This window comes from Chamaea fasciata, unplaced genomic scaffold, assembly GCF_029207755.1.
Source record: "Chamaea fasciata isolate MVZ Bird 193981 ecotype frontalis unplaced genomic scaffold, bChaFas1.0.hap1 SCAF_9, whole genome shotgun sequence".
Lineage (NCBI taxonomy): Eukaryota > Metazoa > Chordata > Aves > Passeriformes > Sylviidae > Chamaea > Chamaea fasciata.
In genome coordinates, this window is record NW_027094094.1 from 20,057,375 (window position 1) to 20,068,989 (window position 11,615).

The following is an 11,615-nucleotide window of genomic DNA, read 5'->3' on the forward strand; positions in this document are numbered from 1 at the left end:
GCACATGGATCTTAAAGCCTGTAATCAGCCTGAAATTCCTATAGACTTCTCCAATCTTCATCAGAAATGTGGGAGACCTTGTGGTCTTTGCGCTGCTACTGTACTGCAAAATACTAGTAGAGGCATAAAACTTATGATAGACATGAAATCATTTATCATAAAATTTTAGTTTTCCTGAAAAAAAAATATAACTATCAATGAAATATCTATCATATATCTTAACCAAAGGCTTGTAAACTTCCATAACAGAGCAAGGAGACATCATGAATTAGTCACAGGATTTCACAAGGCTGAACTACAAGCCATTATGAACAGCAGACCACGTAAATTAGATTATATTATTTTTTAAAAACAAAAAACAAACACAACACAGTACTTCACCTAAAAAGGCAGCAAGATGATGTTTGAGAAAAAGGAGGAGAAATGTCACATTCAGTAAAAAGAAAACTTACACAGCTCCAGTGCCAACAATAAGTAAATTAAAATGTTCATTTTAACACATTAAGATTGGGGAACTTTCTGTGTTGGAAGGGAGAGATAGAGATGCCCACGTTGTCTTTTCTAATGGGACTGTGAGCGGGTAGTATTATCTGTGGCACTCTCCAGAGCTCATCTATCAACTCTCTTTGAGGAATCCATACAAGCCCTAGAGCCACAGGGAACACTGAACCACCCATGACTGGACCTTCACCTTGGGCTGACCTCAGGAAGTCACAAACATCTTCCCTTCACAGCAGGGAAATTCTGCAGTGGTGGATAGGATCACAAGTCAAACAATGTGGTGTTCAAGAGGTGTTTTTGCCATCTGCTGTGAAACATGTCAACTGTGGTATGGCAGTAACGGGCCATACAATCCACTGAGCCTCAAGTGTTGCTCAAAAGCAACTACAATGCCATTGCAGTATTTTCAGTCTCTCACTCTCTAATTAATTCCAGACCAACGTACTGAAATTCAAAATCAAAAGGGAGAAATTATTTAACATCCTGTCCTGACAACTCAGCCCAAAATCCTTGTGGGTGAATCTAGCTGATTGAAGGCAATGAGATTGTTTCCATCAAGTCCAATAAGTTTGGATCAGATATTAAATCCCTTGCGCTGTTAAAGGCTAGAACACAGCTAACAGTTACAGCTTGATGAAGCATGAGTCACAAAATACCACAGCTCACACAGTGTCTGAGCTCTAGTGAGCGCAGTATCAGCAGCAGAACATTTGTTCAGATCAACACAATGAGCGCATGCCTGACATGATGGTTTTCACTGGGCACAAATAACGCACATCTGAGTGCACTCACAGCTTGTTTGTTCTAGCAAAAAACAATGCAAGACAGCGAGAAAGAACAAAAGTGAAGGCTGTGAGATGGCAAACTGTTGTTGTTGTTGTTCTCTCTTTAATGAGGCCTCATAACATAGCAGGTGATTCTCCAGATGCTATCTCCCAATCTTACAAATGCACACATTAGGACTCTGTAAAACCCCCTCCCAAATGGAGAAGCTGAAGGAGCTGAGGTGAGATACAGAGGTGCTTCTACTCCTGCCAGCAAGCTGATTGCAAAACAAGAGACTTGGATTCTTTTTAATCAAAACTCCACCCAAAGAGAAACAACCACACAAAATATGCACATTGAGGAAAAAGACTTATTGGCAGGAGTGCCATGAGTTAAAGCCAGCTGTAGGGAGAAGGAACACCTCTGCCTCATTCATTTCCTGCACTGAACAGAGTGATTTTATGTGGAACGTCTGACTGCTAAGTCTATCCCACTTTCCACGCTTCACAGCGAAGTAACAGTATTCCCTTCTGTCCCTCCACGGCTGCTAACCCAAGGATCTCCACCTAGTTTACTTGCTTGATAAACCCTTTCTCTTGGAGTTCTTACTGTTTGGTTTTAGCACCAACACAGACAGTGCTTTTTATAGAAGATCACAACAATCATGTAAAGATATATCTCTCAGCTAATTAGAAACAAAACATGAGTAACATGATTAAAGTCTAATAAACACTCATTCAACACCATAAACACAAAGACTGATGGCCATTTACCCTATTGATAGTCATTTGTTATACAATGGCGTGCAGCCACCCAGAAATTGTAATAGGAAATGGTCTTTGAGGGCTTTGTTTCCTTTTTTTAAGTATAAGTAACTTTTAAGAAAATAAGCACAGCCTTGTGATTAAAACATAGATACTTTTAGAACAGTGTTCTAGAGACCAGGTAGCAAATTAAAGCAATAAACGATACATATTTTAAGAACAGTTTGATTAAAAGCTTACTGTTAATAAATATACCCAGGCTTGAAGATCTGTCATGTCATACATCCAGCAAGACAGCAATCTCTCTGGGAAGCCATTGTGAAGTTTCTTTTCTTTCCAAGTACTTTCAAGCATTTTTTTTTTAATGGATAATACATCTCACAATTGAATAAGCAGTGTATTACTTATAAAAGTCCCCACAAAGGAAGTCTCACAAAACTCTGTGAACTGCTAGGAAAGAGTGATTAGAATGTCTGTGAGGTTTTTTCCGCTAGCTTTTCTGCTACCTCATACCTGCCCGAGGCAGGAAAGGACTCACTACCAAATATGCAAACTCCCCAGTAATGCCAGATCACTGACCAAAGTCAAACTACAAAGGAAAGGAAAAGGTGGAGCCCACCAGGCCCCATCTCATTCCTCATGCAAGAGTCCATGTCAAAAGCACTATGCTCCACTGCCTTTTCATCCTTCTCCCAGCCCTCCCTGTCCCAGTCTTCTCACTTGCTTAGTCCGAGAGCATTCTGGGTCCATGTTGTCTCTGGTGTATTTGCACAAGCCTGTTCTCATGAGGACTTTGATCTTAGTTGGTGCCAGTGCTCTTTGAATCCAGACAGTAAAATAGAAAAAAGGTCCAGGACAGTAACACCGTGTTTGTGTGCGCATATTTGCACTGCCATACGTGTAACTGAGCACCACTTTTAGGAGAATCACAACACAATTTGTACAGGTCTTTGAAACATCTAGATGTTAGAATAGCAAGACAAGTATTTTCTTGCCTTTCTCAAGATATTAAATTCAAATCCAAGTGTCTTCAGTGTCTGAGGAAATGTGATTTCCAGGTTTGGAGTCTCTGATTCCATGATTTTTTTGTACACTTGTATAGCTGGTTGTAAAGACTCACAACTCACAGATATGCTAAGAGATGGTGCCTAAAAATGGCAAGGTAGGACACAAAGTTCTTCACGACTGTGTCTACCCCAGTCTTACAACAGTAGTGTTGCTTGGCACATCTACTTTCTAGAAAGCAAACTTCCTGCCACATGGATTTGCATTCATTGTAAATTCATCTATCATCTTACATGAGGGGAACACACATCTGCAGGAGATATAAAGTTCTCAAAAAAGAAACAGTTACTTGGTTACTTACCCCAAAAAGATTCAGAGAGGTACAACAGAGAGAGAAGAAACTGAAGCAAAGACAGAGTGGGGAAATTAATATTTACACAACCTTCACACTTGTTAATCTTTTATAGGAAGTGACACAAATTCTTAGCACATTGTAGTGAGGTTTTCCTCTGATATTGTAATCACTTTGAAGAAAAGTATCAATAGATAAAAAAATTAAAACGTAAAATATTTAGTGGTTGTTTTAATAATTAATCAGCTTAAAAGCTTTCAGTCTAGTTGTACTGACAGCATAAACAGACTTTTCAAGACATGAAACAAAACTAAGTATCTAGTCACCTATTAAAATGTGTAATAAGAATCCTATTTCTAGCTCTTCAAATGTCATACTGCATCAAGAGAAACTGCGATACCTAATTATTTTTTCTGGAAGCTGAAATTCTGGGGCACATATAGCTTTTAACTGTCCCCCAATATGTTTGTGTATGTGGTATATTCTCTTCCAATTTTGCAGACCTGTGCCCAACAGGTTTGTGAAAAGAGATCTTCTTGCAACACATTCTACTGGCACAGGGCAGTGAGCAGAAATTAACTGCAATGTTTCTGCAACAGAAGACTTGAGTGGTAATTCTAAGTTGATACACTGAATACCACCTGCCATATCCCTCACACTACATGATGGAGGGAACTCCACACAAAAATCCTCTCTAAGGCTTCTGGAGACAGACACTGTTATCCTCACAACTGCGTGGAGGTTACTTCCTGGAAATAACTCTTCTGGTATTGCCAGAGAAACGTAGACACAGGCAGCACCGTGAGGAGACTCTCCACAGTATAGCCTCTAGTCAAATATTCTACCCTTGCAGTGACAATTTCAGATGGGCAAGATGAGGTGGGAATCGTCTGAAAATAGTCCACAGTCTCACAATATCTGCTGCAAGGGCTCACAGCCTTTCTAAGCAGCCTCGACTCACATTCAGTTCAGACTTTTTGCTAGGAACAGTATGAGGTCAGACCCCAGGTGCCAGTGCATTACCCAGCATCTAAGACCTGGGTCATCCTCCAAGGCACAACGCAGACACCAACAGGTCACATTAACCTTCCTGGGGTCCTCTCCCCTGCCAAGCACTGGCTCGTCTGCCTCCTGTCATGACCATACAAAATTCAATTCAGAGTTAAGCAAAAGACTGCCAACCACACTTCAATATCCAACAAGTGTCTGTGGACACTCAGTGCTGCATGACCAGCAACTCTCCCCATACAGCTTATATTTTGTGACTGGCTTGTCCCCAAAGCACAAGAATGGCTTTCCATGAGGATTAGAGGTCCTCCATAAGCAAATAGATTTCAGCCAAGTTTTCAGAAAAATAACCATTTGTAAAACCAACACTTCATTCCATAAAATTCTACAAAATCAGCCAATAGAAGTAAGTTACAAGCACCACCACTGCAAAGACATGTCTCACTTGAACAAATAGTTTTTCCCAGTATTTAAAGAAGTCAGTCAGAGCACATCACAACAGACTAGACAGAGCAGGAAACAGGCCTAGTTCAATCTTGCACTCGTTGTTGCTCAAGTAACACCAATGACAAAAGGACAAATATCTATAAATTCACCTAGACTGTTTTTGTAATTATATCCTTACCTACCATAAATGCTGTACAAATTTCAGATGAACTGATATGAATATTTTTAAGATAACACCAGCTATAACTCCAGATTATGTCAAACAAGATTCTGTGCTGATGCAGAGCTTATTGCTTTTTCATAGCTCCTCTAAACTGTGGGCTTGATCTAAGTGAGGGCTAACACTACCTCACGTGTCATTACTGCTATTGATGTAGCTGGGCAAAAGTCCAAGTGCACAGTCCCTAAATCTGGCCTTTCTCTCTTAGGGCCTCACACGACTAACTTGCCCTGCCTAACTTGGACCATGCCCATGATTATAAAATGCATTTGACTGCAAGGACCATTAGACTTGGCCTTCTTGGCACCGCTGGTGTGTCTCTTGTAATGGCAACGCTGCAAACACTGGAGAGTGGTCACAAACTCACAAAGTTCATAATAATAATTGATCAACCACTACTTTTGACTCTTAAATTATCAATACAGACATAGAAAGAAAAAGGGAAATGAACTCATATTCTGGTATCAGTCTCCTTTCCCAAACAGTCACCTTCCTTCTATATATTTTCATTCTGCTCTAAGAAAAATATAACTTCTGTTCCTTATGTGAATGAGGGTTGCAGTGTTTATTCAAAACCAGAATAGCCTTCTGGTCTTGGGCAAGATTTCATTCATATTGGTATTACATGCAAATAATTGATTATTTGAAAGACCATTATAGCTATAAATCAATTTTGTAGACAACCCACGTTTTCCTGCGTGCTGCCATTTCTTGTTTACTTATTTTGATGGAGGCATTGAAGACCCCCAGCTGTTACAGTACCAAATACTCTTCTCTTAGTTCTCAGTGTAAGAGGAAGTAGAATTATTTCAGAAGTTTTCCTAGCAAAGAATAATTTTAGCAACAGTTTGCTTTCTAAGATAAGGTCATTCACTTCAAAGATTTTATTGTTTATGAAGAGGGCAAACATCAATAAACTGTTACAAGATTAACTATGGATATAAGAGATAATTTTTTTAGAAATTGCTTTACCTCTCCACATCTCATTTCCTTCAACTGGAAAGGGAGAGCAGAGCTGCCCGCTATGCTGGCATTTGCAGATAAGAAACAGATTTAGTGCTACACTGTAATTCTGTGGCTAGAGAGAGACTTCACACAGGATGTGGAACAAACTTGACCAAAAAATCAACCCAGATCATCTCCTCTTACTCTGAATAGGTAAGAAACCCAAATACCCAGGCTTACATTGTACACATCAGATAGATGTCCAAATGTAAAGGAAGTGAGAAAGAATAAAATACTGACTGACATAGGGGCATTCACACACCCAAATTCCAATAAGAAGTGTCTGATCTGAGAAGCACATCACAAACCAGTTTTTCTACCTCATTATTCTCATCTAATACTATCTGTTTTCCTAAACACATTCCAAAGAACAGCATCCATGATGCAAGAATCTAAAATTACTTAATCATGCTTCATTATACCTTAGTGAAACCATGAAAAAGGATATACAGAAGTGCTATTTCTTCCAGTATTTAAATAGTATTTCTCTCTGTGATGGCAAGTAGTGCCTGTTTCAGCAACCCTAGTAAGAGTGAGGCATGACTGTATCTAGTTGGCAGAGTTATTACGAAGTGTCTGACCACCACTGCCCAAGCAGTTTGGCATGGATCAATTTTCATGCAAAAAGAATTCAGAAGGGCTGACAAACCCAAGCACGTATGGCATCAGTATGACACCTTCTTTGAAAGACACCTACAGTAGCACATTTGCCTTTACTGTCATGCTTGGGTAAGCACTCTCTTGGCTGAGTGCGAAGACATGACAGCATCACTTCCCAAACCCTCTCCTCTAACTGATCCAAATACTGAGTCCAAAACCTGCTTATACTGTGACGAGCAGGAGGGTCACAATACAGTCTGCAAAGGAGCAGAGGCTGAAATCATACTAAAGACTAAGGTCAGGTTCATAAAGCCCTACTTAGATAAACAGACTAAGTGTCAGTCACCCAAGGAAAAGGAAAAAGTGAAGGAAAGCATCTGGGTATCCAGCATTATTGAAAACGCAGGCTTTTATGTTCCTACTTCAGAGATCTGAAACACCAAGTAAAAGCCCTAGCAGAGTCTTTTACACAATAAGAGCAAAGACTAAAACAACCTACCCGTGACTGAGAACTTCAAAGGCCTCAAGTAAAAACAATTTTCAAAGAACACTGAACTTTATCCATGCTGCCAGCGCACTTCCCAATGCTGAATAAATCCAAATCAAATATCTCATTTAAAAAAAAAAAAAAAAAAAAAGCTGCTCAGCTGAAAACTTGTCTGCTCTTAAAGGCACAGCAGTTTCCATAATCCTATAGGTTGCCTCTACTCTGATATAAATTACACTAAGCAATGAAAGTGCTGACCCTGTCTTAACTTGCACCACAAACAACACACACTGTACAACCTAATTCCTTAATGCTCATTCACATATATAGCACCACAGCAGATAATGGGATTATGGAAGAGATTGAAGACTGCAGGTTGAAGACTTCAGGATCAGACCAACAGAACCTCTGTGGCTCATTGCAAAGGACTCAGCAGAGAGAGAAAATACCATGATTGTTCATCCATCTTAGGAGATATATATTATAGCTTTTGATTAAAGCAAACAGAGCCAGCAAGGGCACTGTTTTGGTCTCCCCATCTGCATGGTGCTGTTGTAAGACCAAAGGGCATTTATTTGGTACATATTGGGTATCAATATATGTAAGGTACAAAAATCTTGAAAAAGAACAGCAAAGAAACATAGAGGAATAGAGAATAAACCAGTGTAGCTCTCTACTGTGGAATACCATTGAGACAAAGCATTCTGTAGTAGGTTTATTAATTAATTAGCACATTGTATACAGTAACACATCAGTATACGTAAATTCTGTGAACATCTGTGCCAAGTCTCAATAGTGACCTGAGTGTGTGCACGCATAACACCGCATAGAGCACATTCTTCAAAATACAACATGTAATTTTCACAAAGGTTTAACATTCCTGTTTTTCTCCCAGATTCAACCTTTTCAAAAACAGTAAACTTGTAATTCAACATTTGCAGAGTGCTTCAAAGTTTCTTTGAGTTCTCCTCTCCCCCTACTCCAAGTATCTTCCCTCCCCTACAAACAGAAAACACATGAAGAGACCTGTTTATCACATGACCTTCCTTTGGAGGAATCCTTACATTTGTACTCTTTGAATCACCTATGTATGAAAGAAAAAGGAAGCTGCTAATAATATTCACATGGAGCACATAATTCTTACCTTCCTGACTTTCAGATTAGCCTCCTGGGCATGTAAAATTTATTAGGCGCTCTTTCTTTCTTCTTCTAAACAGCTTAGGTGTGAGCTTGTGTGCATGTGTGTGTTTCTGTGTCTGTTTACAAAATATCTGATGTATTCCAAAAAAGGCACAAGTGCTGCGTTTTAACTCTATAAATCACTACTTATATCACTACTTTATGCATCATTATGAATCTACGTTTGCTTTACAGAACAGGATTATCTTTAAAAATAACTATTCCTATTTGAAGATAATAAGTATGCCTGCTGAACAAGAAAAGGGGAGTGCAAAAGAAACGGGATTCATAAGGAACACCAATGTGATACATAAATGTTTTTGGCATGTCTATCCATGCAGCAGAACCAATTGGTCCAGCCTTTAGAAGCCAAAAGATACCAATCAGCTACTAACCTTGAGCAAGTTAAACCACCCCTTGCCTTGCCAGACCTCTTAGAGAGAGAGGCATTTGGGACAGATGTCTTTTTATGACAAGGCATCAAGACATACAAGAGAGAACAATCTTCAAGTGGCATGATCTATCAAAATGAAATACTAATATACCAAATATTTACCCAAAGCAGCAGAACTAATAGCAATACCATGCAGAATATAAAAGCAACATTTACAAGTAAGGAAACACTGATCTTTGGGCAGAAGAGTGAAGAAAAGATTCTACTTAGAACAAATCCCACTATCAACAACCTGGGTTCGACTAGGGTGCCCTTGATTTGGGGGCTCCTTTATTAAACCCATGCATAAAGGAGTAACAACCACTGACTGCACTGACACGAGCACAGGGCGCTTACTGGTTAAAAATCAAACAAGGGTAACAGCAGGAGCCCAGGCAGTTTTGCTGAAATGAGATCTGCACAGCAGGGCAGGCATGGCTTTTCTTCATTACCCTAATAGCCTAATAAATAAATAAGGAATAGTTGTGTCCATGGCAATCACGCTGGTGATTTTTTTCTCCTTCCTTTCCAAGGCACCTCAGGAGTGAGGTAGCCATACCCGGGCTGCAGAATCTGATCTGTAAATAAAAAACTGAGAGCTAAATGAAGCCCTTTCTATGACAGGATTTGACTAAAACTACTGCGTATTCTCAGACATTTAAACCACCTACCATTCATCAGGCACTGGTGATACCTGAAGTTGTTGTAAATTATTTTTCACTCCTGAATTCCTTAGGAACTGCTTGCAAAAGGTATTTACACCCCTGCAGAGAAGCACCCAAAATACAAATCTTCAGAAACAATAGAGTGAGACTAACCAGTAGCCTCCTTTCCACTTAAAGACACAACGGTTTCATACCCTGCCATTCCCAGCTTCTGTTTTATCCGAACTACACCAAGTGTTGGTTTCCTAAAGTACAGTATTCTCAGCATGTCGCACGCAGGGCAGCATCCATGCGCCGCTGACTTGGTAATTGCATTATCTGCAGCCGCCGATGAATGAACAACCGTAATGCATACATCCTGGCTTTAGCTCTCTCGGGACAAGCAGACACACTCCACACATCGGATTCACTCAGTTTGCTGAGTCCGAAGGTATACAGAAAATGCCCGTGTGCATTCCCTCTCATTTTAAAAGCAATGTTGTAATCTGCTCCCCCTTCCCCCTGACAGAAACACAGCACTTCTATTTGCAAGCACCAGAAGCTCATTCCGAAATCTACTTCTCTGCATCTGCAATCTACTCTACCTGCAAATAATAAGGCTTGAATAAAGGCTCGCAAAAATTGTGCTGTGATATCGACACCGTCTCTGGATACAAGGAAAAACAGGCGCCAATATCTCACAGCATAATGGCCCTTTAAAGAACGAGTAGTCCTTATGGGTATAAATAATCTCAAGAATAAAATGGAGCCAAGGCGATTTCCATTGCAGACGGAGGGCAATGACCTGCTGCCATAGCTGCGAAAGCCCCCGCAAAGTTACCCGTGCGGAGGAGCTTACCTCGGAGCGCCACGGCAGCCTCCGTGCCCGCCCGGCCGGGACGCCGCAGCCGCTCTCGCCGAGCCGCGCCGAGCCGCCCGCGCCGCCGCGGCTCCCCCGGCAGGCGGCGGCCGCGATGGGCGCCGCCCCCCGCCCGCCCGGCGGCAGCGGCGCGGGAGCCACCCGCTCGGCGCCGGCACGGAGCGAGCCCCTGCCGGGAGCAGGAGGAAAGAGGGCCTGCGCTTCCCGGCCGGCAAAGCGAACCCAAGCCGAAGCGGAGGAAGGCGGGAGCGGCGCGGCGGCCGCCGAACGGGCAGCCCGGGAACGGCCCCTGCCCGACCTGTTGCGCGTGTCGGTCGCTGTTAGTTCCTGGGGAGGTGAAATTGGCTGGGGACTGAGCGCTGGGGACGCCGTGCGCCGGGGCGGGTGGGTGCACGGCCGAGCAAGGGGCTTCCAGTGCAGCCAGCGGTGTCTCGATTGTGCGTAACACAAGTCACTGAAGAATGAGGAGGAAGAGACGACGGAAGGGGGAAGAGGACTCCGGTAAATCACTAGATGCTCCATCTGGGGAGAAAAGATCGGCTAGATGGAAGAGGAAATCCCTGTCTCATTCACACTGCTTTTCACTGGATTAATATTACTATTAATATTATTATTTTGGTTTCATAATTGCTTAGGGCACAACTCCCAGATCAGCTTGAGTACTCCACAAAAGTGGAGGAAAGACAGTCCAGACACAAGACCATAGAGACAAAACACGTGAAGGTGCCAATCCACAGATGGCCTGACTGCGCTGCCTCTGTGTAAGGAAGAAACACCATAGACACATATGGAATTTCATCCCTCTCAGGCTAATATAGCACATCATGAGGATTTTTTTTTTTAATATTCAGAGGTTATCATTGTGTTTTCTTTCTTTTTCACCTTCAAAGTTCCTGTTGACTTTAATATACTCACAGCCATAAGAATGTGGTTTCTCTTTACTTGAATGCTACGCATGAATCAAAAAATCGCCAAATCATTCAAACCAATTGCCAGAATAAATTAATTAGATCTCGGTCTGTAAATTTGTTTGAGAAAAGATCAAATATGTTTTGTTTTGAATGGCCAGAAGACACAAAGGAGGTTTAACTCCAAACTTTGTTCCTTCTAAAAGCACACTAACCTCTCAAGGGCAGCTGGAGTAATCTCCTTCATTTCAGAGAGATGAATAAATACAAAAGGCAGGCTAGCTGCCTTCCAGATGGGGACAGGAAGTTTGCAGTGATGATACCAAGCAGCCCTCTGCTTCTTGAAATCCCCAGGAGAAAGGAACGTGACCATCATCTCAGAGCAGAATGGACAGCCGGGAAATCTCAAATCTGAAA

The 11,615-nt window shown here is 41.6% G+C and overlaps 1 protein-coding gene across 1 annotated transcript in view; it reads right to left on the reverse strand.

The window, feature by feature from the left end:
* The window catches only part of SORBS1 (sorbin and SH3 domain containing 1), a 162,801-nt gene extending 152,496 nt beyond the window's left edge, over nucleotides 1-10,305 (reverse strand). Inside the window, exon 1 of the mRNA XM_066191365.1 lies at nucleotides 10,270-10,305. The gene's annotated coding sequence lies outside the window, so the exon portion shown is untranslated. The remainder of the gene's footprint in view (nucleotides 1-10,269) is intronic.
* Between the last annotated feature and the right edge of the window lie 1,310 nt (nucleotides 10,306-11,615).